Source organism: Vicugna pacos, chromosome X, assembly GCF_048564905.1.
Source record: "Vicugna pacos chromosome X, VicPac4, whole genome shotgun sequence".
In the NCBI taxonomy this organism is placed as follows: domain Eukaryota; kingdom Metazoa; phylum Chordata; class Mammalia; order Artiodactyla; family Camelidae; genus Vicugna; species Vicugna pacos.
Genome location: NC_133023.1, coordinates 1,861,112 through 1,887,452, shown reverse-complemented (window position 1 = coordinate 1,887,452; position 26,341 = coordinate 1,861,112). Strand labels below are relative to the sequence as shown.

The 26,341-nt window shown below is 46.1% G+C and overlaps 1 long non-coding RNA gene across 2 annotated transcripts in view; it reads right to left on the bottom strand.

The window, feature by feature from the left end:
* Positions 1-433: 433 nt before the first annotated feature.
* LOC107034160 (uncharacterized) overlaps positions 434-26,341 on the bottom strand; it is a 90,961-nt gene continuing 65,053 nt past the window's right edge. For both annotated transcript variants that reach the window (XR_012067455.1, XR_012067456.1), the window contains exons 3-4: positions 26,109-26,308; positions 434-2,368 (exon numbers count right to left, since the gene is read on the bottom strand). This is a non-coding gene — a long non-coding RNA (uncharacterized lncRNA). The remainder of the gene's footprint in view (positions 2,369-26,108; positions 26,309-26,341) is intronic.

The following is a 26,341-nucleotide window of genomic DNA, read 5'->3' as shown; positions in this document are numbered from 1 at the left end:
ATGGAATACTACTCGGCCATGAAAAAGAATGAAATAATGCCATTTGCAGCAACATGGACCCTGGAGATCATCATTCTAAGTGAAGTAAGTCAGACAGAGAAAGACAAATACCATATGATATCACTTCTATGTGGAATCTTAAAAAAAAAAGACAAATGAACTTATTTACAAAACAGTAACAGACTCACACACACAGAAAACAAACTTATGGTTACCAGGGAGAACAAGGGTGGGGAGGGATAAATTGGGAGTCTGGGATTTGCAGATACACACTACTATATTTAAAATAGATAAAGAGCAAGGTCCTACTGTAGCGCACAGGGAACTATGTTCAATATCTTATAATGGCCAATAATGAAAAAGAATATAAAAAGTATTTTATATATATATATATATATATTTATAACTAAATTACTATGCTGTACACCAGAAATTAACACAACATTGTAAATCAACTCTAGTTCAATTAGAAAAGCGAAAAAAAAACTTATTATAACCCAAACTTGAAGATAATGTCATATCACGATGGACTGGGATCAGAGGCAAGGACCCCCCCACCATACTTATTACTGCAAAGTGTGAAGACAGCTTTGTGCTATAACGGAGCAGAGTCAGAATTCTTTAACCCCCGAGTTCACACGGAGCGATCCTGCCCCGTTCAGCGGCGCCGTGCCCAAGCACGTCCATTACACCTCTCCGTAATATCTTATTCAAAAACCAGCTGTTGGGAAGACAATCATAAAAGCATCCAGTTTACGAGAGTTTATTATGTCCGCCAAGTGGCTTCCAGAATTTTAATGCTTTTGTCGCACCTCGGGACAGATTGCTGAAGAATTTCAAAGTACAGGCCCTACGCGGGATTTTCTCCCTGCGAGAGGCTGGGGCAATCAAAGCTAGCGGTGCATTTTATTGCACCGTCTCTCCTTGAGGGGATGCATGTTTCACTGTCACATTTCCAGAAGGTACCCCTGTTGGCAGCGTCAGGAAAAAAAAAAAAGTATCTAATAAAAGTTAGCCACGTGCCTTTCCGAAAAAACTGATGACAGTGAAAACATTAAAAAAAACAGGCAGAGAGAGAAAGAGGGTGACACGAATTTTGACTTTCCAATGTATCATTTAAAATGAAAACCAGAGCAAAAGGACAATTAAGTGTGTTCTTGCTTCTCGTTCTGGGAACCCCTCGCCCCCTTTGCTTCCAACCAAAAGCAAACCCGTCCTTGGAACCCTTCCGGGTGCACGGATAAGGAAGTTGGGGGGCAGATGGATCTTGGGGCCATGAATCGCGTGACGACCTCAGAAAAACTCGCATTGTGTAGACTGCCAATGCGTGTGTCTCTCTGGCAAGTCGTTTCTGAAGACTTGTTGCAACAGCCATGACACGGGTCGCTGACAACACGAAAATCACCGAGACTCCGAACTTGACCTCGACCCGCTTACTCACTGGGAAAAGGAACTAGGTCAGTCATAGAACCAAGTCAAAGGCAACACAGTGGGGGTCATCGTGTCCACAGGAAATACACCGCATCGAAGTTTTTTTCACGAACGGTTGTCGCAAATCCTAAAAGACACCGGGGTCCCCACGCGTCCAGTGCCACCGTGTGGGGCACCGGCTTCCGTGTGGTGAGGGGAATGTGGAGACTTCACGCGGTGGGACATCACCTCCCGCGCCGTCCCCGGGCTGTCCCCGCGGCTGTGGTCCCGAGGTGCGGGGAGCCAGACGGCGGCAACCCCAGGGGCACGCGGGGCCAGGGTGCGCAGCCGGGGGCTGCAGCAGACACACGGCGACTCGCGGTCCTTCTGCGCAGGCAGGCATCTCTGTGCCCAAGCCACGACTGGCTCGTCCTCCCTCGCCACCGCGGGGCTGAGTCACTTATTAATTGTTTACTGTCTGGAGCTCCGCTCTCGTGGTCCTCACGCTTCCTTGGCAAGGCGACCCCACAGGGCCGAGACCTCCTTTGCAAACAGCGTGCAGAAATCTCCACAGCCTGCAGGTGACGGAGCCGGTGGCCCCTGACTGTCTGCCGCTGTGGGGTCTCCACGTACACTCGAAGCTCACCCAATAGCTTCTTCCCCCTTTTCCTTTCCTTCTTTCACTCATACCGCCAGCCTTTTTTTTTTTTTCTTCCCTTAGCACAGAAGGAAATCCACCCTGTCTCCTAAGTTTGACGAGACAACAAGCGAGCCATGGGAAGGCCGGCGTTCACCCTGCTGACTGGAGCCCCCGTTCCTCTGCCCGTGCCCTGTCCCCTCCCCACGTTCCTCACCGGCCCGCATGAAGGTCCTGCGGGAAATCGTAGCTCAGAGCACGACTCTGTCAGCGCGGGCCCCTGAACACAGAAACCATCTCTGCGACGCCGCTCCAGGCAACCTAGAAAAACAAAAACAAAAACAAAAACAAAATGCTGGTTTTAAAAGACAGTCTCTGAGCTTCCTCACGAGAGGAAGAAACTTGACAACGCTGCTGTCGAATGAAGCAGGAGAGATGACACATCCTTCAGAGCCCCTGAAAGAAAGGTGGACGTGTCTTTATCCACCGGAGCATTAACCTTTCTGAGAATCACGAAGCCTGATGAGAATGTCCCTCGCCTCTGGAAGGCGGAAGAGGGCCACAACGGAAGCATTTCATGCCAAGGAGACAGACAGAGAATTGCACACTGCAAAACCTAAGTTTAAAGAACACAGAGGGATACATGCATCCCCATGTTCATAGCAGAACTATTTACAAACACCCAGATAGGAAAGCCACCTAAATGACCATCGACAGACAAATGGGTAAAGACGCTGTGGTTTATTTACACAATGGAATACTACTCAGCCCTAAAAAAGAATGAAATAACGCCATTTGCAGCAACATGGATGGACCTGGAGGGCATTGTGCTAAGTGAAATAAATCAGACAGAGAAAGACAAATACTGTGTGATACAACTTATATGTGGAATCTAAAAAAAACAAATGAGTGAATATAACAAAACAGAAGCAGACTCACAGATACAGAGAAAAAGCTAGTGGTGATCACTGGGGAGAGGGGTGGGGAGGGGCAAGAAAAGGGGAGGGGATTAAGAGACACAAACTACAGTGTATAAAATAAATAAGCAACAAGAATATATTGTACATCACAGGGGTTGGAGTGAATATTTTATAATAAATCTAAATAAAGAATAGTCTATACCAGTTGCAAGTCACTATATTGTACACCTGAAACTAACATAATAGCACAAATCAACCATACTTAAATTGAAAAATAAAATTGGAAATGTCAAGAAGGACATTATTTCTGATCCTATAAATCAGCATTCATAAATGCATATAGTTAAAAAAAAAAGCTGTAAACAAGTTTTCAAAAGAGTCATCATTTTTTTTAATCAGGAAACATTGTTTCAGACAGAAACCACTCCGTAAATCCCATTTGCAACCACCCTTCTGTTTTCACCAACTCAAGCTCCGTGAATGGTCTTCCAAGTACTTAAAAAGCCACCAAGGTTAGCAGACCACACCGTGGAGAAATAAATTGCAATAAACGATGCATTTTCATAAGGGAGCTGAAAGGCTGTCCCCGAGCACAGCGGCGCTGCAGACTGGCTGCAGGCTTTGTTCGTTTAAGCGACCTCGGACTGAGTGTGGCCGGATGGCTCCTTGCATGCGCACCTTGCACGCGCCTTGACAAGGGTTTGCCTGTGTTCCGTCTGTGCGCGTGCTACGTCCCTGCGTCCAGAGGGCACCCGGGTGCAGAGCTGCCTTCTCACCGTTGTAATGATGAGCGCGGAAAAGCGAGACCATCATTGAATGCATCATTTGCTATGCAAATTGTATTTCACAGAGAATTGTTTGCTCTGACCTTTCTTGGACTTGCTGTTTCAAAGCGCTCCGTTCTTAACCTCTCAGAATGCAGTTCAAGTGTCTGAGCAGTGACTTGCGCACGTGCAGGGATGGTGGAGAGGACCCACTGTGTGACCATATCCATTTTAAACTGTGCTGTGTTTACTCCGCGAAGGCAGGAGCTCGCCCTCCCCAGGGAAGAGAAAGGTTGGTGCGCGGGGACGCACCCTTCTGAGCTCCACGCTTATCTGCACCCCGTGGTCTGTAAACCTTTTGGTCAGAAACTATCCACATGGCATCAGGCACCCCAGTAGTTGAATATCATTCTACTTACAGGAGAAGGCAGGGGGCTTCTGTCTCTTTCTTAAAGATGGTTTTATTCATCTTGCTTTGTCCTTGGTGCCAAGCACAGGTCAGTCCCAGTGGGCGTTGGAAACAGGAAATGGAGAAAAGATGGACAGAGGGAGGGAAGGAGGGAGGGCTGGAGGAACAAAGGAAAGAAGAAGGAAGCAGGGAGGGAAGGAAGGAAGGGAAGGAGAAAAAGGAAAGAAGGAAGGAAGGAAGGAAGGAAGGAAAGACATAAGGAAGGGGCAAAAGAAGAAAGGGATCTTATCTGCTGTCTTGATTATTATGAGCCAATTTTTCATAGACTCCCTTTAATTCCTGTCACTGGTAGTGATAAACTTTATCGCAACTCAAGAGCATTTTATTGGTAGATGCTTGAATGAATTAGGGGCAATATCTGCATGACATGAGAGCCATTCCCTCTCTTTTTATAGCTCAGCAAAAATCCTAAATCTAGTGGAACACGGTGGTGAAATATAATGCTTTCCATCCTTCAGCTCGGCCAAAATATATACATATATATATATATTTCAAGAGACAAAAATAAGGTTAGCAAAACCTGCTGGAAATTTATGTTTTCCACAGCCCTTCATCAGCAGCAGAATATTTGCAATCCTGTTTGGAGCGTAATTTACAAAGAAACAGGGAGACACCGACAAAAACATTAAAATTCAAAATAAACAGCCCCTCTGGCCCCGTTGCAGACCTCCAGCTGTGTCCCAGGGCTTCACGCTAATGGATTATTAATTACAATGCCCTCTGCATAGTAAGTGACACCATGAAAATATTTTCCTTGCAAATGGCTTGTTTGTTAAAAAGAAGAAGAAAGAAAAAAAACCCTGCAGTACCGTGCCGACATGGTCTCATTTGACAAGAAAAAGAAACTTTCCCATCTCTGATGATTTAATCAAGTCTTCATATTTAAAGGAATGTGGAGAAATATGGCTCAGAGAAGACTCAGTTAATGCTCTCCCCGAGACAGACACCCTGTGACTGCAGATCCAGCGGGAAAGGTAAGCGGCCGTTTTGTGACCACCGTGCAACCCACAGCGTCATCACTCCCTGTGATGGCCGCATACAGTTTCCCCCGCCCAGCGTGGGACCAGAGCCTAAGCTTCGGGCTCTCTGCTCCCCCTCAACATCCTCACCGTCCAACTCAGTAGCTGAAGCATTGAAAGATCATATAAATCTTAAATCTCTCAGTAGAATTAAGGACTCTGCCTCCCTGGCATATGGCACCTATGGTTTGAAAGACTGACTTACTGGTGTTTGACATTTTTTCCCTAAAATTTAATCTAAGTGTCTTCTTTGGGTTGGGGGTGGTGGTGAATTGTGTCTTCTGGCATGGGTCTCCAAGAACTCAAGTGACACCCAAATGTGGCATACTTTCAGCAGCCTTTTCGTGAAAAGAAATAACGCCGTTGGTGGAATTTGAACAGAAGAGGCTCCACAGCCATTTTGGGAGGACCTTATAGGTTCCCAGGAGTGAGCACATTTTCATGGAGGAATTGAGAAGCCAGGACATGACATGTGTGTGCAATCAATGCTGGAGGCTACAGCAAAATTAGAGATCGTTTACTGTGCAAGGCACTCCACGAGCATCCTCAGAGGAAATCTCCCTGCGCCTGAATCTTTGAGCGATTCCCTTTCATGGCTTCCGTTGCTGGGTTTGGCCGCCATATTGGCCTGGCGTTTTCAGAGCAGCTTGTCCTCAGCGTGGTGGGGAGATACTGCAAAAATCAGCTCTTCAGTGCATTTTCCCCCAAGGTTTGGATTTGTGCCCTCCAGCATTGGTTCCGCACTGGGGAATAATTTTACCCCCCAGGGGACATTTGGGGGTATCTGGACACACTTTTGGTTATCACAATGGGAGAGGAGGACTCACGATTTAAAAAACAAAACATTTTCAACAAAAAAAGGAAAAGAAAAGAAAACCCAATGGAGGGATTGTTAACTGGCATCTAAAGGAAAGCGTCTAGAGATGCCTTAATGCGCTGCACCAGATGATCTGGGGCCAAAATGTCACGTAGCGCTGAGGTTGAAAAAACCCTGGTCCAGAAGAGCATTCCCATTGCAAGTGGTAATTTCTTTTTTTTTTTTTTATACTATGTTTTGGTCTCTTTATTATGGCAATTAGGATTTTCCTATCCGGGGCAGCATTTCAAGCAGGGAAGCCATATAAACTTGACTGTCTCTGGACGGCTACTGCTCCCTTCTTAAAGCGGAAATGGCAGTATTTTTATTAGGGAAGGGAATTGCACTGTCTCAGCCCATGATACCCAGCATGGGGGCGGAGGGGTAAGTCCCCGATTTGTGTGCTTAAATGGGTAGCTATGGGGGCACGGGGGAGGTACAGCTCAAGTGGTAGAGCATGTGCTTACCACGCACGAGGTCGTGGGTTCAATCCCCAGGACCGCCTCCAAAAAAATTAAATAAATAAATAAACCTAATTACCTCCGCTCACCCTCCCCAAAAAAGTATGTTTTTTTTTTTAAAAAAAAGGTAGCTATGTAATCTATCAGAGCAACCTACCATAAAGCACATTTATACATCCAAATCTGATGGCATATACAATAAGACTCTTGCAGAATATGTTGAGTTTTGAACGCAATCAGTCTGGCCGATGCCAGGACAAAATTGCTCTGTCTTTGCCATGGATGCAGAACGAAAGAGGATAGCTGTTGGCACTGCGTTAATCTAGAAGAGTAACATCATTTACCAAGAAAGCTATTACTAATAAAAGTCAATGACATTATTAACCAAATTAATTTAAAATAATGAAGAACGTTTTTTTTTTTTTAAATGTTCCTTAGCAAAGAAAAGATACCTACATAGTCTCGATCCCAGTTCCTCGTGGCCAAATCATTATTTTATAAAGTTACAGTTTGGGAGGAGGGATAAATTAGGAGTTTGGGGTTAGCAGACACAAACTACAATGTATAAAAGAGATAAACAACAAGGTCCTACTGTACAGCACAGGGACCTCTACTCAGTATGTTGTAATAACCTACCATGGAAAAGAATCTGGAAAAGAATATATATATGTGTATAACTGAATCACTTTGCTATATATCTGAAACTAACACAACATTGTAAATCAACTAGCCTTCAAAATATAAATAAATTACAAGTAAACAAGTAAATAAAAAGATCTAGAAAATAGTAAAATTATAACCAACTTCTCCGAAGTGGACAGAAGGAGACAGTCACCACCAAGGATATGTTTTTCTTAACTTAAATGTCTTCATCTCCCCTTGGTTGTGCAGATGAAGAGACTAGAAGTTACCCCATGGGCTGAGCTGAATCAGTTTCCTAAAAGCACATGTCAGGGTAGCAAGGATGAATTTGGTCAGTGGGACCCAGCCTTTCGTGACCTCATCTTTCCCCAGTTTAGTCCCCAAATAGAAACGCCAGGGGTGAGAGTGAAGTGTGTAGACAGACACTAACCCCAGCGTTAGCTGCGTCCTCTCCATATCCAGTCTCACAAACTGGCCCGTGAGATTACGACCCCATGGCGTCTCTTCCCAAGGAGCCGGTCCTAAAGTGTAGACCTATATAGAATATGGACTGAATGTTGCTTCATTTACCCTCCACGTGCATCGCAGGAAATCAGGCTCCCCTGTGACTCTCCCTGCCCACAGGGTCATTTGCACAGATCTTAATGGTTAGTTTGATTAATTAATAGTTAGATTAATGGTCAGTCCTTTGCTGAGTCCATGTCTACGTTTCTTTTGAATAGGAGCATAAAGCAACGAACATCAGATTCTCCCCAGATCGGTTTCCACTTTATATTTGTAAACAACAGAAGTAAACCCTTGGGACTAGAACCAAAAGCCCTTGGGTTCTTGGAGAATTCCAACTGGGGAGCCCCAAGAATGCAATGTGCACCTTCAGAAGGTTTCTAAGATGGCCCTCCAAGATCCCTGCCCCCTTGTGCACACACAACTTCTGCAAGATTCTCAAATCACTTATCTAGGAACCTCTATGAAGTGATCTGTAGATGCAGTTAGAATCCCAAATCTTTTGACCTTGACACAGAGACACTGTGCTGCTGTGGCTAATTGCACGAGCCTTTAAAAGCAGAGTTTTCTCTGGCTGGTGGCAGAAGAGGAAGCAAGGGACTTGAAGAATGACCAGCATTCCATGTGCTGTTTCCCCTGAAAGATTAGAGAACGTCGCATGAATAGGAATGTGGGTGTACTTTAGGAACTGAAACACATCCCCAGCTCATAACTAGTCAGCAAAAAAAGACAAAGAAAGAAAATAATAAAAGGACTTCAGCCCTACAATTGCAAGGAACTAAATTCCGCCAACAGCAAGAAGGGAGCTAGCGCCGGACTGATTTCCCCCGAGCTTCTGGGCGAGAACCCAGTCTAGCCAGCAGCTTGATTCCAGCCTTGTGGAACCGCGAGCGGAAGCGATCCAGCCACGCCATCCTGGACTTCCGAGCTGCAGGACGCGTCGACGCCGTCTGCACATCCAGGACGGCTGCTGTTCTAAGCTGTTCAGTTTGCGGCGGTGCGTGACACAGACTAGGAGACTTAACACGTGTGTGTTGTGACCATCACACATGTGCCTCGGTGAACACTTTGGGGAAAAGCAAAACAAAGCAAAAGCTCCGTCATTCAGTAACGTGAGTCGAAGTGTCACCCTGTTCCAGGGAGATATATCCCCACAGACAGTCCAAACTCATGCAGCCCATGTCACGGATGGCTGCTCTTTCTGTAGGTTTTCGATTATTTCCACACAGAATTTGCTCCCCTTGCTACCAGTCTAAGCACAAAATTACCTCGTCTTCTAGAAATGCATGAAGGTTTATAGCTTTCCCTTGGGTTCACCGTGGTCATCGCCTTGGATGCACAACTTAGAGAGAAATTCATCAGTGATTATTAAGCATTTCGAGGCAAACTTCCCACGATACAAACAGTGCTCAGTGGACGAAGGCAAAGTTTTAATGGCCGCGGCTCCTATTCATCAAGCGGATCCCACGGGTTGGCGGCGTGGTAATGGGGAAACCGACGTGAGTTACTGCTTAACAGGAATATTGAATCCTTAAATGAACTGTGCACTCTCGTTTTTAATAGGAGTCAGCAGTAGCCAGGCGTAATAAAAATAATTGAAATGAGGGTTCGGATCCATTCATCTGCTGAGAAGTGCCTTATAGAATAAGCGAGAGAGAAAAAGCAGCGAAATGTATGTGAGCGCCCGGGAGAGATGTCACTGGTGGCTAACGGTCCCAGCGGCCATCAGTAAAAGACTGAATGGTGTGGATAATGCAGAATAAAAGTGGAAGACAGATTTGTTTCCTGGAAGGACAGAAGAGAGATGGAAAGATGTGTCTCTCCACTGCTGGTGGGAGAAAAAAAACTTACAGTCATATGTACCTAATACACATCATGAATGAAGTGGCAAAAACTCCTACTGAATGAACAGAACTCTTTTTTGTCCCCTCCCCTCATCCGTTCATGCCACGTGGAGCAATATGTGTGGCTCTGTCTTGGGAGGAACACCTGCTCTTGCCCCAGGTTGCATCTGGCCCTCCCTCCTGGGGTCTGAGACGTACGTGTCCGCCCACCATCGTCACAGGTGGATGAACGGTTCACCTTCCCAACTCCATCCCGTCACCCTCTCTCAGCCCTCGCCAGGTTCCAGGTGGGCTTCTCCGGAAGGGGACACCGAGACAGATCCGGGGATCACGCAAGATGTCTGTGAAAGCCAGAACGAGGGGGCAGGTCCGCCACATCTTTGCCAGCCCAGCGCGGAACGCTGAAGCGAGCTCTCTGCGTCTCAGTTAAGCCCCAATGTTTTTTCCCTTTGCTCCTGGGAGATGCTTACAGGCCGTTAACCCGAGTATTGCTATGCGGCTCAATTTGCTCCACTGTCTCATCTCCTGGTGATTCATTGAATTCTGCTCGTGGAGTGAACGCTCACCTGCCAAAGTAGGTTCAAGAGTTAATTCAGGGAATTGTCAGTTAAACAAACAAAGAAAAAAAAAAGCAAAAACAGAGTGGAGCCTTGTTTAGGCGTTTTGTTTAACAAATAACTCCCATCAGTCTTCTGTGTATTTTCATTCTCATGGGAACAAAAAAGCCCACTTCAAATAGTGTTAATCCCCTTCGGGGTCACACGTCCTGAAGCCTCTGGGGCTCATCTCTTTGAACACCGTCATTGAGAGCTTCAAAAATAATGTCTGTTATTGAAACGCTTCAGACAAGAGGCTGTTAGCATGTCCCTCAACTAGTCCTTGAAACTGGTCCTTGCATCCAGATTTCCCGGCTTAAGTGTGACCGTGATCTTCCGTAATCAATAGACATCCTGTGTTTAACCCCAGGGTCCTGAAAATAAAGAGACTTCTTGACCGAACACACCGGGCGCTGGAGCTCTCCACAAACTGGTGGGCGTGAACGTGCTTTCTAAACTTGAGCGGCTTAATCAAAGAGTGCGAGGACCCTGGAGACGCTGGGAATGGAACTGCAGATCTGGTTTTTTGTCACACCAGCTACACAAGACTCCAGCTCACAGTCCTCTTAGGACTGGAGCCTTACAGCATGCTCCTTCACATTTGCTCACCCACGACCAGGGGTTATGATGCATCGTGGGCGGGAAGGTTGTGTGATTGGCGACAGAACCTGCTCTCCAAAATCTGCCCTGATTCCTTCCTGAGAGCAAGCTGTAGTCCTGTGCATTTGAGGCCGTCTGATCGTGTGTGTGTGTGTGTGCGTGTGCACACACACGCACATGTGTATGTGTGAAAGAGTTAATTTTAAGTGTCAACTTGCTGGGGCCATGGGGTGCCCACAGTAAACCTTATTTCTAAGTGTGTCTTTAAGGGTTACTCCAGGTCAGATGAGCATTTGAATCAGTGGACTGAATAAAGCAGATTGCCCTCCCACCCCTACCATGTAGGTGGGCCTCGTCTAATCAGTTGAGGGCCCGGATAGAACAAATGTAACTAATATACATCAGAGTGACATATACATGCATGTGTTAGAATATTTAATAGGTGTTACCTGTAAGGATGCATATTCCCAGGCAATGAAACACCCCCACAATGCCCACGTGCCTGTCTGTCTTTGCACTGTTCAACCCTGAGGCACCACCAAAACCCATTTCCGCATGGAGGAGCGGGCTGCCTGCTCACGTGTGCCCTTCTAAAAATGAGGTCTTTGGAAACAGGCACTCAGCAATAGGGGCCACCCCAACTTTTACGTCCTAATGAGAGTCACACTCCAGCTCTCAACGCCAGAAAGCAAAGTCAGTTTGAGTAAGAGCAAGACAGCGAAGCTGGGCTGCAGGAGCGTCCCACAGGGGTGCGGTCCAGCCACACCCAGGGCCGTGGGCACATCGCCACACGTGTTTTCTCGCTAGTGGGGTACCACATTGTCTTCGCTTTTTCCTGATCGCACCATCCTTTTGATTATTATGCCCTTTGAAGCAAGGAAGCAAGCCTGCAGTGTGATCTAGAAACCGGAAAAGCTGTGCTTGAAAAAAAAAAATATCCTGCCGTGACCGCTCATTGTCAATCCAATTGCCAGTGGTCATCTTAAAATAAAAATAAATTTAACAGGGCAACTCACTTTGCGCTGGAAGGTGACCCGGTGGCCCCAGCGATCAACTTACAGGCAGTTAGCACCATTGTGTGAGTTGGTTTGATGACTGAATGCCGGGACTTTGTGGCCTGCTCACTTCGAACCCTCACCCACCGCCGACATCTCACTCACCAGCCATTTCTTTCGCGGGTCCTGTGCCTTGTCAACTCCACGGAGCGGAAACGTTTGTCTGATTTGCATTCCTGCGTTGAATGGTGAGTTTGAACATTTTCAATGAGGAACTCATAATTCCTTTGTTTTTGTGCGGTGTGAGCCCACCTGTGTACAGGGTGTGAACTCGACAAATCATGCTGGAAATTATGCGTCTGATTAAAGGGGAGCCAGGCACGGCTGATTAAAAACAGCAGAAGGGCCTCCACGTCTGTCCTTTTTTGACATCTTGAGGGGAGAGACGCGTATCCACCCGTAGGCGTTGATGAGGCCAAGAACAAAGTTGCGTTAACCGTCTTGCGTCCCATCATCGTGACAGCTGGTGCCGACAGCCCCGAATGTCTACTACGGAGCACGTGGGAACCAGCCCAGACTCTCAGCTTGAAAGGGAATATTCATCGTCTCCGGAATGAAGTTCTGAAGACCAGCTCGCTGATTAAAGAATCCTAAAATAAGAGAACGTGAGAGCTTGGAGGCCGTTCCTGATCGCATCTTTTTCAGCCCCTTCCTTCTTGTAGATGAGAAGCCCTTTGACTTCTCCACGGGCGGATTTAAAAACTTCCTGAACTCTTGCAGATCAGAGTTCTGAAATGGACATCCCACCCTGCAGGGGACTCGCACACACACCCTTCTGCCACGACAATGTCCTGCCTAGGCGTCGACTGGCTGAGTTTTCCCCACGGACGATTACAGGAAGAGATGGGTCTTCCAAGTCAGGGATGTCGGTCGGGGCGACCGCCTGTTCAAGGTGATTAAAAAAAAATTTTCGAAACACCCTGCTAGCCTTTTCTCATTCAAAGTTCCAAGCACCTACACTCATAACTGCTCCATGTTACAAACAGGGAAGATGGAACCTTGTACGTAAGTTACCGCCGCCCGTTCACACTGTGTAACAACCGACGGGACGGTTTCTTCTGGATTTGCAGATACTAACTAATACACGTATCAAATAAATAAACAAGTTTATACTGCACAGCACGGGGAACCGTATTCAGTATCTTGTAGCAACGTGCATCGAAAAGGAAATTGAGAACAGACGCACGTTCATGTATGACTGAAGCTCTGTGCTCTGCACAGAAATGGACACACGCTGTAAAATGCCTGTACTTCAATAAAAATGTATTTAAAAACTAAAGAGTTTCTTCTGGATATTTCCTTCCACCCAACCTTGTTTGCATTGATCTAACACCTCTGTATTTATTGCTCATTCTTTTGTGACTCTGCATATAACCACACACTTAGCAGTTAAACACATGAGTCCCGTCTCCACGTCCGCCTGGGGGACCTCAAATCCCTAACTTTCACCTGCATAGCCCTCATTCTCCCCACGTTTCTGGCTTTCCACAGTAGACAAAGGAGACCCGCTCGTGTGCTTGGACCATTTTGCTGTGTTTCTTCAGTACCGAAAGCCACAGTTTAACACCACCTTGGCCTCCAGCCCTCCACGAAACGGAAGCTGATTTTGTTTTGGAATGACAAAGCATCCACGGATGCGTTCGAACAGCCCTCTCCGCATCCGAGGTCAGGAAGTTGTCTTAAGGAAGATAAATGTCTCATAGGGGAACAAAGAAAAAAGTTCTTTTTTCTTTTTGAGTTTTCAATCTACACCACTGGAATGGCAAAGGAGAAATGAAAGAGAGATAGAAATCTACTTGCTTCTGTGGACCAGAGGATAAAAATCAGAGAGGTGCTCCACATTCAGCTTCTACGGGGCCAAAGTGCAGGTAAAGTCCAATGAGATGTGTCCCTTTTCCAGTTAGAAGAAATACATTCGTTACCATAAAGGTTAAGACTTCACACCCATCCAGCGTCACGGCTTCCCCGCAGCACCCTGAGCCGCCGGGAGGCACGTCAAGGGATTTCTGCTTTGCGCTGCTCTCCTTCCTTGCCGGGTCCAGCGCGGGATCGGTTACCTGGAGTCGCTGACGGTGCACAAACCCACATGGTTAATAACCAGCTCCGTGCCCTGCAAATCCCGAGAAATTATTCATCGCGTAGGACTGAAATTCGGTACTCGTTGAACAAGAACTTCCCGTTCCCCGGAACCCCCTCTGCTGGCAACCATCCTTCTGGGGTTTTTATTTTTTTGCTTTTATAAATCTGACTATGTTATTTTATTGATTTGAATTGAAGTGCAGTCAGTTACAATGTGTCAGTTTCTGGTGTCCAGCACAGTGTCCCAGTCATGCACACACGTACATTTATTTGTTTTCGTATTTGTTTCCATTAAAAGTCATTACAAGATATTGAACACAGTTCTCTGTGTTATACAGAAGAAACTTTTTAAAAAATCTATGTTTATATATAATGGCCAATATTTGCAAATCTCAAACTCCCAAATTTATCCCTTCCCACCCCCTTTCCCCAGTAACCATAAGATTGTTTACTATGTCTGCGAGTCTCTTTCTGTTTTGCAGATGAGTTCATTAATGTCCTTTGTTTTTTTTTTAGATTCCACATATGAGTGATACCATATGGTATTTTTCTTTCTCCTTCTGGCTTACTTCACTTAGAATGACGATCTCTAGGTCCATCCATGTGGCTGCAAATGGCATTATTTTATTCTTTTTTTTTTACAGCTGAGTAGTATTCCATTATAGAAATATAACACAATTTCTTTATCCAGTCATCTGTGGATGGACACTTAGGCTGCTTCCATGTCTTGGCTATTGTAAATACTGGAGCTATGAACATTGGGGTGCAGGTGTCATTTCTGCATTAGCGTTCCCTCCAGGTATATAAAACTCTGGCTCCTTTTAGATGCCGCATGTAAGTGGACTCCTGCAGGGCTTTGCTCACTTGAAAACAATTGTTACGAGTGTGCATCTCATGTTAGGTGTTCCTCCCACAGCAAAATGGAAACAAACGGACACAGGGAACTGTTCGGACGTCCGGTGTATGTTTATGACCTTGAGAATAGTGATGTCTGCATGTATCCAGATTCCTCAAATTGTGCACATTAAATATGTGCAGAATTTTCTTTCCCCCAGTTATACCTGAGTAACCCTGCGGGCAGGGGTAGGGGAGGGTGGGAGGAAGTTACTCAAGAGACGACTTGGCCATTGTAAGAAGGGAAGTCTTCAGTGAAGACGCACATTGCAAAAACTAAAATGAGAAAAACAACAAAAATGAACACGTTGCCTCCTTATACACCTGCTTGCCTGGGACCACGTCCCTGGGCAGGAAGCTCTGAACACTTGGCAAGAACAAATATCTTGCACTGAGGGCCTTTCCCCACAATGTGGGGGACGCAATGGCTTCATTTGGCGCACGCAGGTGCACACATTCTAGAAGCCGACCTGCAAACAAACACTTGCACGGGTCGCAGGACGTGTGACAGGACAAAGGCCCTGCTGGGAAGACGGTGAGACGGGTTTCCGCCAGGTGGCACTTGCCTTTGTCCCCAGGGCTCCACCGTGCCCCTTTCCTCTGCAAGAGCTCCGCCGGGCACTCCCAGCCCGTGCACCCTTTCCCCCGCCTTTCTGTCTGCACACGTTTGGCCCCAGCAAGAGCACCGGTCTGCCTTTACCCTTGCAGCTAACGAAGGAGCCAGAGGAAGTGGCAGCGTCTGCGAGGTTAATCAGGTGGCTGACCTGGGCAGCTCAGCTAGGAGCCCTTCTGCCTTTCACATTTATAAGCAGCTTGTGCCTCCCGCAGCGCAGCCCCACTGCGCCACCCCCACGGCCAGAACTGCAGGACCCATCCATCAAGACACCAAGAATCACCGTAGCTCTTTTTTTTTGGTTCAATTGGGAAGGAAGAGCTGGATGTGTGCCTTTCACAGGACCACAGCTCCCTCTGTGGTCCAGGTGCCTCCCCACTCACCCAAAGGATGGTAAGCAAAGTGGGGGAACATTTGCTTTGCTTCTTGGCACCTTGAAAACATGCACCTATCAGATGCGTCTGGTCGTGCGGCAGAGGAGCTGGCTGAGTTCAAACTTGTAAGTCCTCTGTGGGATTTTCCTGTGTCAAAGAGCTGAATGCCCCAAAGAAACACAAGAAGTGCTTCTACTTACAGGGCGATTAGGAAAACAGACATACACGAGTCAGTGTATTGCAAAAAAAAATCACATTGAACAAACGAGACCACTGTGAGTTGGCGGAAGGGTTGCATCACGAAGAGAATTTTCAGAGATGGGGCATCTTTCTAAGACAGGTAGGATTCGATTCCTGGAGAACCTTGTGAGGAAGCGAATGTATCTTGCACTTGGAAGGGATGTGAATCTCTGGGTGTGGGGTGTGATCAGAAGGTGGTCTGGTGTGAACAGGCTTTTCAAGATGACCTCTGTGATTCTTGCCTCCTGGTATGGGTGCCCTGGGAATTTAATGAGCTAGTCAGTCTCCTAATTAATTTGCACTATATACCCAAGGGGAAGGGATTTTGAAAATTTAATTATGGACCCTCCTCTGGTCACTGGGAGTTAACGGAAGGGAGCTGATCATGGGTGGGCCTGGCCTAATCAGGTGAGCCTTAGAACATGGGTCCAGATCTTCCCCAAGAGAGAGAGTCGATGTGGGGGAGATTCTCCTGATGGACTTGAAAAGGCAAACAGCACAGCCACGAACTGCCCTTGGAGGGCATCTAGGATCTGAGCGTGGTCCCCAGCCAACAGCCAGCAAGAAAGCAGAGACCTCCTTTGTGCGACCCTCAAGACACGGATTTCCCAGACAACATAAAGGAGCTTGAAAGCAACACCTTCCCCAGGTGAGCCCCCAGGGAGGACGCAGCCAGCCGACATCTTGACTTCAGCCTTGTGTAACCCTACGCAGAGGACCCAAGTAAAACACTCCAGACCCCTGACCCAGGGTCTCAACACGTGTTGTTTTAAGATTCTAAGTTTGTGGTAATTTGCTCCGTGGCAATAGAGAACCAATATAACAGGTTAATATTGAAGATGTATACATACAACTCAATAGTAAAATATCCAATTAAGTAATGGGCAGAGGATCTGAGCAGATATCTTTCCAAACAAGACGTTCAAACAGCCAAGAGGCACGTGAAAAGCTGCTCGACGTCATTCATCATCAAGGAAATGCAAATCAAATTCAGAATGAAATGTCACCTCTGTCGTGTTAGAATGGCTGTTATCAAAAAGAAAAGACATAAGTGTTTGTGTAACAAGCATATGCACTGTTGGTAGGAATGTAAATTGGTGCATCCACCATGAAATATATATGTGGAAAAATTATACGTATTGTATATATGGAATATTACTCAGCCATGAAAAGAAGGAAATCATGCCATTTGCAACAACATGGATAGGCATTGTGTTAAGTAAGAGAAGTCAGACAGAGTAAGACAAATACTGGAAGATCTCCCTTATATGTGGAATCTTAAAAAATTTAAAAAAAACAAAAACACTAAACACAGATACAGAGAACAGATTGGAGGTTGAAGAAAGGGGGAGGAGGGAAGTGGGCCAATAAGTAAGAAAAAAAGAAGAAATAAAGAAAAGAAGGAAGGAAGGAAATGAGACCCAGAGGAAAATGGAGGACTTGTTCCTGACGTGATGGGTGGTGACAAGGACCCAAGACTCGATGGTGAGGAAAGATGAATGACCAAGTGAGGGTCCAGTTTGCAGGCTTTGAAAATGCAGAACACGACTTTTCTCGGTGTGAACGAAAAACCCCGCCCACCATATCCGTGCAGCCATCAAGCCATCACCGCGCAGCCGCCCTCCCTCCCGACCGTGAGCCCTGAGGGAGCTGAGGGTGGAAACAGGACACCTGCCATCAAACTGTCAGCCTCTGCAGCCACCCCCAGAGGTGCCCCCGGAGGGGACTCAGGACGGGAAAGAAGAGGACACTGGTCCTGGACAGCTGAGGTGCACATGGAAGGGACGATTTCACGGAGGCCAGACTTTTGCACCTTCCCACACATAGAAAAGCGCTAAATTCCTTAACCTGAGATGCCTGGTTCTGTTGATTTAACAGTCATCTTTTGATGTTCCGACTACCTGGTCTTTGTTGCAATGACTTCTGTCTGTCCTGGGCCCCCCTCTACCTCTTCGGAGCCGTCCCTCGGAGCACCCTGAGAAGCTGAGCCCTGGGCTTGCGGTCCTCAGGAAGTCCGCCGGGTCACGTGTAGTTCTCAGCGTTCACACTGTGCGTATTTGATTTTTCAATCCACATTTGCATTCCCGTTTTTCTTACTACATAAACTACCCCCATAGCATGAGCAGACCTTTATTGTGAGAAAGATTGAGTGGACAGCTTTATTTAATCTAACATTTTAGAGGAGCCTGGTTGGAACCACGCCTGATTTCGTTTCCCCGTCTGCAAGACGGGCTTGGGTGAAGTGCCCCTTGCGTCGTTGACGCTGAAATGCTTCAACAGCCTGCTGGGGTGGGTTGCAGACGCCACGCGCTTGTTCTCAATCAGAACTGAAGCCCTGGACGGTTGGGTCTACATTTGCATTCATGATTTTAACATCCTAGGAGCTCGCCCTGCCTCAGCTCCCACCAGCATCCATTGCACACACACACACACACACACACACACACACACACACACACACACACCCCAGCAGCCCTGTGATAACATAACAACCTTCTAGGTCCTTCACATAAGAGGTTGCTTTCCCTTCTGTTGGCTTCTTAAAAGCACCATCCTTGGGTTCTTCTGAAAAGACATTGACCATCTAAGTAATGAAATTTACATCTCAGGGAAAGCAAGTGTCTCCATTCTTTTTTTCTCTCTTTGACTGTTGCTCACGTGCAATTTTTTAAGACCCAGAAGAGGGAGCCCACGGCCATTGTTCTCGGCATGAAGCGTTCGCCGATGGATGCTACGGCAGCGCCGGCATTCAGGGGACACGGGCTGCACTGCAACCGCCAAGCACACAGGCATCCATCACCGAGAATCAGTCCTACCTTGCAACCCGCTTCTGCTTTCAGAGCCTCAGGGGAAGGGAAGGCTCTCCTGTTGATGGAACAAGAAAGCCCTCTTTCGTCTAGTCAGAGGCCGCGGTAATTTCCAGGAAGACGTGGGCGCAAGGACGTTCCACTCTCTCGCAACGAAGGACAAAAGATGAACTCTTAAAGGGTTAAGGGTTTTCATGAAACTCTTGATAACTTCCACGAAACTCTGAGTGAATTTCCAATGCCACAGAAAATGATTTAGAGGGTTGAACGTTCTCCCTTCGATAGCAAATCATCGGGCGTGGAACCTCAAGATTTCAAAGCGTGTTCTCCGGTCACTTCAGTGATGGGCTGGGGATTCATTTCACGCCAGAGGTGGACCTCCGCTGGCTCCTTGGAGCAAATCTTCGTCAGAAAGACTCTAATTACTGCCATATAAAGTTACATGCCTGGTTTTATAAATATGTGTGTGTGTGTGTGTGTGTGTGTGTGTGTGTGTGTGTGTGTATAGTGAGAAAGAAGTGAAAGAATTGTGCAATGCAAAGACAATGCTACACTGAATTTTGTGATGCATGGTCCTGTAAGGCGTGCAAACAGCTTTAAAGCAAAGAATGATTCTTCCCAAAGGGAACATTGGGTCTACTTTTTATATATTTATGTCTCTCAGTGTATCCATTTACATCTCTCTGAAAGTTCTTTACATTCAAAGAGAAACATGATGGAGCTATACTATTCTACACCATGAAAGTGTTTGTTCCATTTGGTAAATAAAGCCTGCAGAATATTATTATATTACTACATTTTTTCCCGGTGTTGAACTCTTGTGGCATCTTCTCTGCAGGTAGCTGGGTATAACCCTCGCATCTGTGTTACGACCCCATCTAGATGTAACTTCACTGTTACAGGAAGCTTACCAATTCTAAAAGGAGATTGTGTTCTTGGGACCTGAGCGTTTTGCAAGGAATTAAAAATAAAACCTCTTCTATTTTTTTTTTAAACTGAAGTATAGTTAATTTGCAAGATTGTGTTAGTTTCACAAAGTCTACGGCCAAGTGATTCAGATAAATAAATACATATATGTTCTTTCTTAGATTGTATTTCATTGTAAGTTGTTGATTATAGTTCCCTGTGCTGTGCAGTAGGTCCAAAACCTCTTCCGTAAGCTGAGGAATTTCCAGGAAGCCAGACAAGATATTACCTAGCTTAGACCTATTTTCAACTTCTTTATGCAAAAGAAAAAAAGTGGAAATCATTCGTTTAGCAGGATTCAAGCAATGAACACAGAGAGGGCAAAGAATGGTTCCTAAATCCCTAAAGCAAAAACGAAATGAAACGAAGACAGCATCCCAATTTCCAGCGTGGTTTACTGAAGGGCTGCGTTTTTCATCTGACAGCATTGGGTGACTGCGAAGGACACAGAAATGCATTTATTTTCAATCTCCACGTCAAGACCTGCGTGTGTGACTCAGAGAGAATCAGAGACTATGAGTTTGGAGAAATGCGTGCAAGTCGCTGGTGGGGTGAAAAACTCCAAAATACACGGGCGTTTTGTTTAATTAAACCTGTGAGCGTAGGCATTGAAGGTCCGCCGACTCCTTCCAGGTAAAGTTGGCGCCGCCCAGCTCCTCAGTGGCGCTGACCCTGCTCCGCCACATTTGGAATGTCTTTCCTCCTGGAAACGTTTTCACAGCCTAGACCCTGCTTTTATTTAATGCCTGATTAAGGCCATCTCAGCAGAAATAAATCTTCATCCTTTCCAGAACTGTTTGGGGTTTTGGCAATATTACGGGTCATTTTTCAACAGAGGGATGGGGGAGCGGGTAAAGCTCAGGGGTAGAGTGCACGCTTAGCATCGCTAACCTGGGGCTTCCATCCCCAGGACCTCTGTTAAAAAAATAAATAAAAAGCGAATTAACTCCCCCCCCACCCCAAAGAAAAAAAACTATACAAATGAAAAGAATCAACAGGGGGAAGGCTACGATGCCTTTAGGAAATTCAAAAATAATTTCCAAGATACATTTCTGACCCACGGCGTCAGAGACCAGAAGGAGTAACACAGGAGGAACTGACACGGCCATTTTGCACGTCGAATCTTCTCTGCAGCAACAACGTTCCTGCAGCACATTTTCAGGGTTTATCAGCTTGCCGAGGACAGACAGTCTCAGGGCAGCAATGTCCTCGTATTTGCGTTTGACAAATCACTTACCCAGTTCACCCAGTTAACATAAGTGGCTTTGGGAATTGCAACAGGAGAGCCAGCCGCATTTTACAGATTTTGAGTTGTTCCAAGATCAAGACAACAGTTGAACTATTTACAGCCGCCAAGGCATGCAAGCAACCTAGATGTCCGTGGACAGATGACTGGATAAAGAAGTTGTGGTGTATTTATACAATGGAATACTACTCAGCCATGAAAAGGGATAAAATAACGCCATTTGCAGCAACCTGGATGGACCTGGAGATAATCACAGTAAGTGAAGTAAGTCAGACAGAGAAAGACACACATTATCTTGTCAGTTATAGGTGGAACCTTAAAAAATGACACAAAGGAACTTATTTACCAAACAGAAACAGACTCACAGACATAGAGAACACACTTATGGTTACCAAAGGGTAAGGTGGGCATGGAGGGATCAATTAGGAATTTGGGATTAGCAGATACAAGCTACTGCATACAAAAGAGATAAGCAACAAGGTCCTACTGTACAGCACAGGGAACTATATTCAATACCTTGTAGTAAACTGTAATGGAAAATAATAGAAAAAAGAATATATATATACACATATAACTGAAGGACTTCGCTGTACACCAGAAACTAACAAAACACTGTAAATTAATTATAGTTCACCAGAAAAACAAAAAAAAAAGCAGCTGATCTCTTCAGCAAGAGATGTGGGTCTCGCCGGCGAGCCACAGAGGACGGAGGCTTTGGGAGTTACACATGATCTGCTGACCAGGTAACGCCAGCCAAGCAGAAGTCAGCGAGCTCCCCCCTAGTTTGCGGGGGGTGGGTCATCCAAGGCTCACGGTTAGACCCCCAGCTGTCGCTGCTGCTTCCTGGGTGCCGCCCCACACGTCTCGACCACTTGCGCCAGAAGACGTCCTCAACTCCAAGTGTGTGGTGACTGATGGCTGCGGGTAACAACATGCCACAGACTCGAAAGGACGCTCTTTTCCTGAGAGGCTGAATATGGAAGTAGGCTAAGGATGGGCCAGCTATAAAAAGAGACCTGTGACCCACGACTTGCAGCCGCCAGCTCCAGACCCCAAGGATGCACAGTGGCCCGCCTCCCGTAAGTCAGACTTGCAGGAAACCTCCCTGGCATCTCTGGTCCCAATGCCGGAGGCCCAGGAACTTCTCAAACCATCAGCCCCAAATGGCCAGGACTTCATCAACAGCACACAGCTTCCCTGCGGTCTGCTTCTGCTTCTGACTTGGGACCAGGCACAGCTGATCCTGCCCGGGCACTGCAGTGAAGGTCCCCACCCCTCCGCCGGCCTCGGAGGCTCTGTTGACCTCGCCGGCTGGTGGCCGACGCCCCCGTTCCGGCAAGCGCTCCGCCAACACGCTCGGCTCGCTGTCCTCCGGGTGACCTTCATTTATTTCCACGCTCCAAATGCGTCACAGACTTAAAATGCAAACGCTAAAACTATCAACTTCTAGAAGAAAACCCAGGAGAAAAGTCTTACTGAATTCAGCGTCCACCAAGATTTCTTAGGAAACAGAAAGTGTGAACCACGTTAGAGAAAGAAAAAAAAAAAAAAACCCTGATGAATTGGACTTGATCAAAACTAAAAACTCCTGCGCCGTGAATGACATGGTGAAGAAATGGGGGAAAAGCCACACAGTGGAAGAAAATTCTGCATAAAGCATTTATCCTGTTGGCGCAAGGATGATGTATTTAGTGTGCGTCCAGAACGTGTAAACAACTCAATTATAAAAGGCAGACAATCCAATAGGCTGTTGACTGGGTGTCTGAGCAAACACTTCATGCACAAAATATCTATAAATGGGGGCAACAGGCAGGTAACCCAAAGATACTCAGCACCGTGAGTGACCGGAGTGCAGCAATGGCAGTGACAGTGAGCTGTACACACTGTTAGGTACGAACTAAGCTGAGGACCTGGGGTGCAGCACGGGGCATATAGCAAAATGTTTATAATAACACTAAGTGGAGTATAATGTTTAAAAATGCCAAATCCGTATATGGGACACCTGTCACTTATAGAACATCAGACAGCAACTACCCTTCAATTAAAAAAAAACTAAAATACAGTCAGTTACAATGTGACCGTTTCTGGTAAAAAAAAAAAATTTTAATAAGTGAATAAAATGACAGGGAGATACCAACACACAACCAGGAGATTGAATAGAAATTTAAAAACCGGACAATAATAAGCGTTGGATGTGGACCACGGCTACCATACGTCGATGAAAAAAAAAAATAAAATAGTGACTGAAAAATCGTGCTCGACACGAGAAAAGGACACAACATTGTAAACTGACTGTAACTCAATAAATTTAAAAAAGAGAGACTTAAAAACACACACACACACAAATAAAATAAAATTAAATTAAATTAAACAACAAAATAAAATGACAGCAACACCCAGCCACTCTAGAATAAATAAAAATTTAAAAAGCAGACAGTAGCATGCATCGGATGTGGACCACCTGGAGCCCTCACACCGCTCCCTTTACAAATCATCACCAATTCACCCGCTCGATCTCACTTGACACTTTCTCAGGAAAACGCGCAACGTGTTCAAAACTCATGTTTCTGCGGGAAATAGAAAAATGCTGGTCTTTGGTGCCATCTAGTGGCTGCAAGTGGCCATTGCGCCTCAGAGCACCTTTGACAAAGGGAACAGACGGTCGCTTTTACGATCAGCGAACACGGAGAATCGTGTTTTCAGAAAAGATTGTGAACCCGCGCTCAAAATATTGAGACTTGTATTTTGTTTAATTTCAAAATCCTTTTTATGTATTTATTTGTTTATTTTTAATTCAAATATAGTCGATTTACAATGACACCTGTCTTTCTTTCTGATGAATGCCTGGCTGAATCGTGTCATCTGATTAAAAAAAAGAAAGTGCAACGTAAAAGGAGAGAATTCTGTTTTATTTGGCAGACTTTCTGAGGACATCAGCCTGAAAGGCAGCCTGTCTGCACTGACGAGACTGGGAAGGAGCCTGGATATATGCATTTTTGCAACAACAACAAAAAAATCCCAGGTAGTCGGAACATCAGGAGATGACTGGAATTTAAAGAAAAACCATGCATCTCAAGTTAACAAATTCAGTGCTTCTCTTAGTATGGGACGATCCAAGAGTCTGGGCTCATGGAAATCAGTCCTCTGCTGTGAACCTTAGGGCCAGTGTCCTGCGTCTCTCCATCCGGAGTCCCCTCCGAGGGCACCGCCTGGGCAGCTGCCGTGGTTGCTGGCTTGAGACCCTGGGATCAGGGCACATGTTAGGCTGAGGCTGTGTTCAAGGGACAGAAATAGCAGCGACAAAAAGATGCCTTTCTCAGCACAGAAACACAACAGGGGTGTCCAGCAGAGCTGCTCAAAGCCGCTGACCATTCTAGCTGGCTGACTCCTCCGGATCGGTCCGAAAGGACAGCCTTCGCCAAAGTGTTCATTTGTTTTTATGGCCAGTAGCAGACTCTTGCGGGAAAATGTCAACCTTCACAGCCACACGTTTCCCAGGAGGGATCGCTCCTTGGACACGCAGCTTCTTTGGCTTTACCACTCATCCCAAAAAACCAGCGCACAGCCACCCTCATCCTCCCCACACTGCATCTCACGTGGGACGTGCCCACCTCAGACCTTGCAGCCTGCCATCCGTTGATCTGGAAAAAGTCGCCTGGAATCATGCATTATTTTGACTGGTAACTGATGAAGAGGACCTGGCAGCAAGCTGCTCCTCTGTGTCTGCGTCTCTCCTCCTCTGTCTCTTCTGAGGTCACTGTCCTTGGATGCAGGGCCACCTCCTCCAGGAGGACCGCCTCTCAGACCCTTCAGGTCACCCCATCTGCAGAGACCCTTTGTCCAAATAAGGTTGACTTCACTGGTTCTGGAAGTTATGATTTGGACTTTTTTTTGGCGGGGGGAGGTCGCTATTCAATGCAGTACATCTCAATGATGAATTCACGCTCCAAATTGCCATAGAAGTCTCATATCGGGCAATATCCACTTTAAAAGCTGCAACAGTCACTCTCCCTTGCTTGACTGTATCACACATTCTCCTCCTGTATCCCTTCATCTTGCTCTCTTGCTCTTCAAGACGACACCATACTCTGTTTTTGTATAACTTTGTGTGTGCCTGACTCCAGATCCCACACACTTCTTTTTTTTAATTTTATTTTATTCAGTTATAGTCATTTTACAATGTTGTGTCAGATTCCAGTGTACAGCACAATTTTTCAGTTATACATGAACATACATGTATTCATTGTCACATTTTTTTTTGCTGTGAGCTCCCACAAGATCTTGTATATATTTCCCTGTGCTACACAGTATAATCTTGTTTATCTATTCTGCATATATATGCCTGTCAGTGTCTACAAATTTCAAACTCCCAGTCTGTCCCTTCTCACCCTCTGCCCCCTTGGCAACCACAAGTTTGTATTCTATGTATGTGAGTCTGTTTGTTTTGCATTTATGTTCTTTTCTTTTAGATTCCACATATGAGCGATCTCATATGGTACTTTTTTTTCTCTTTCTGGCTTACTTCACTCAGAATGACATTCTCCAGGAGCATCCATGCTGCTGCAAATGGCGTTATGTTGTTATTTTTTATGGCTGAATAATATTCCATTGTATAAATACACCACATCTTCTTTATCCAGTCATCTGCTGATGGACATTTAGGCTGTTTCCATGTCTTGGCTATTGTAAATAGTGCTGCTGTGAACATTGGGGTGCAGGTGTCATCCTGAAGTAGGGTTCCTTCTGGATATAAACCCAGGAGCGGGATTGCTGCAGACGCCACACACTTCTTAAGAATAAACCCAGACATTATTTCCCAGTGAACCCCTGCAATACCTCGCCCACTACCCAGCACATAATATCTGGCCATTTGACATGAATTTATCCAAAGCATAAGCGTTTCATTCTTTCTTTTTCTTTTTCTTAAGAAAAATAGCTATTTTTCCCCCACATCATTTCAGACTCATTCTCCAGGTACGCATGCCCTTTAGGTGAAACCAGGCAGGGTTTCAAAACCTTTTCTCATTTCATACATCATTTGCCGAAACGCCCTTTAAAGTGGAACAGAACACGAGGCTTTAGGAAAACAAAATTCTGTAGAAAACAAATTACCTTCGTCCTTTGTCTGGGGGCCCGAAGCTCTCGCCGTGTCCAGGACGGCTGCCACAGCGCAGCTGCGCGGGAGCCGCCGTGACTCCCACGAGTCTCTCGGGGGCCCCAAGGAAGGGGGATGTTTTCATGGGGGGCGCAGGGCCAGGGCGCATGGCACACCGTCACCTGATCTTGCTTCACTCAATCAAAATCAAGTTATCCTGTGTAGGGAAAAAAAAGAAGACACATGTGCT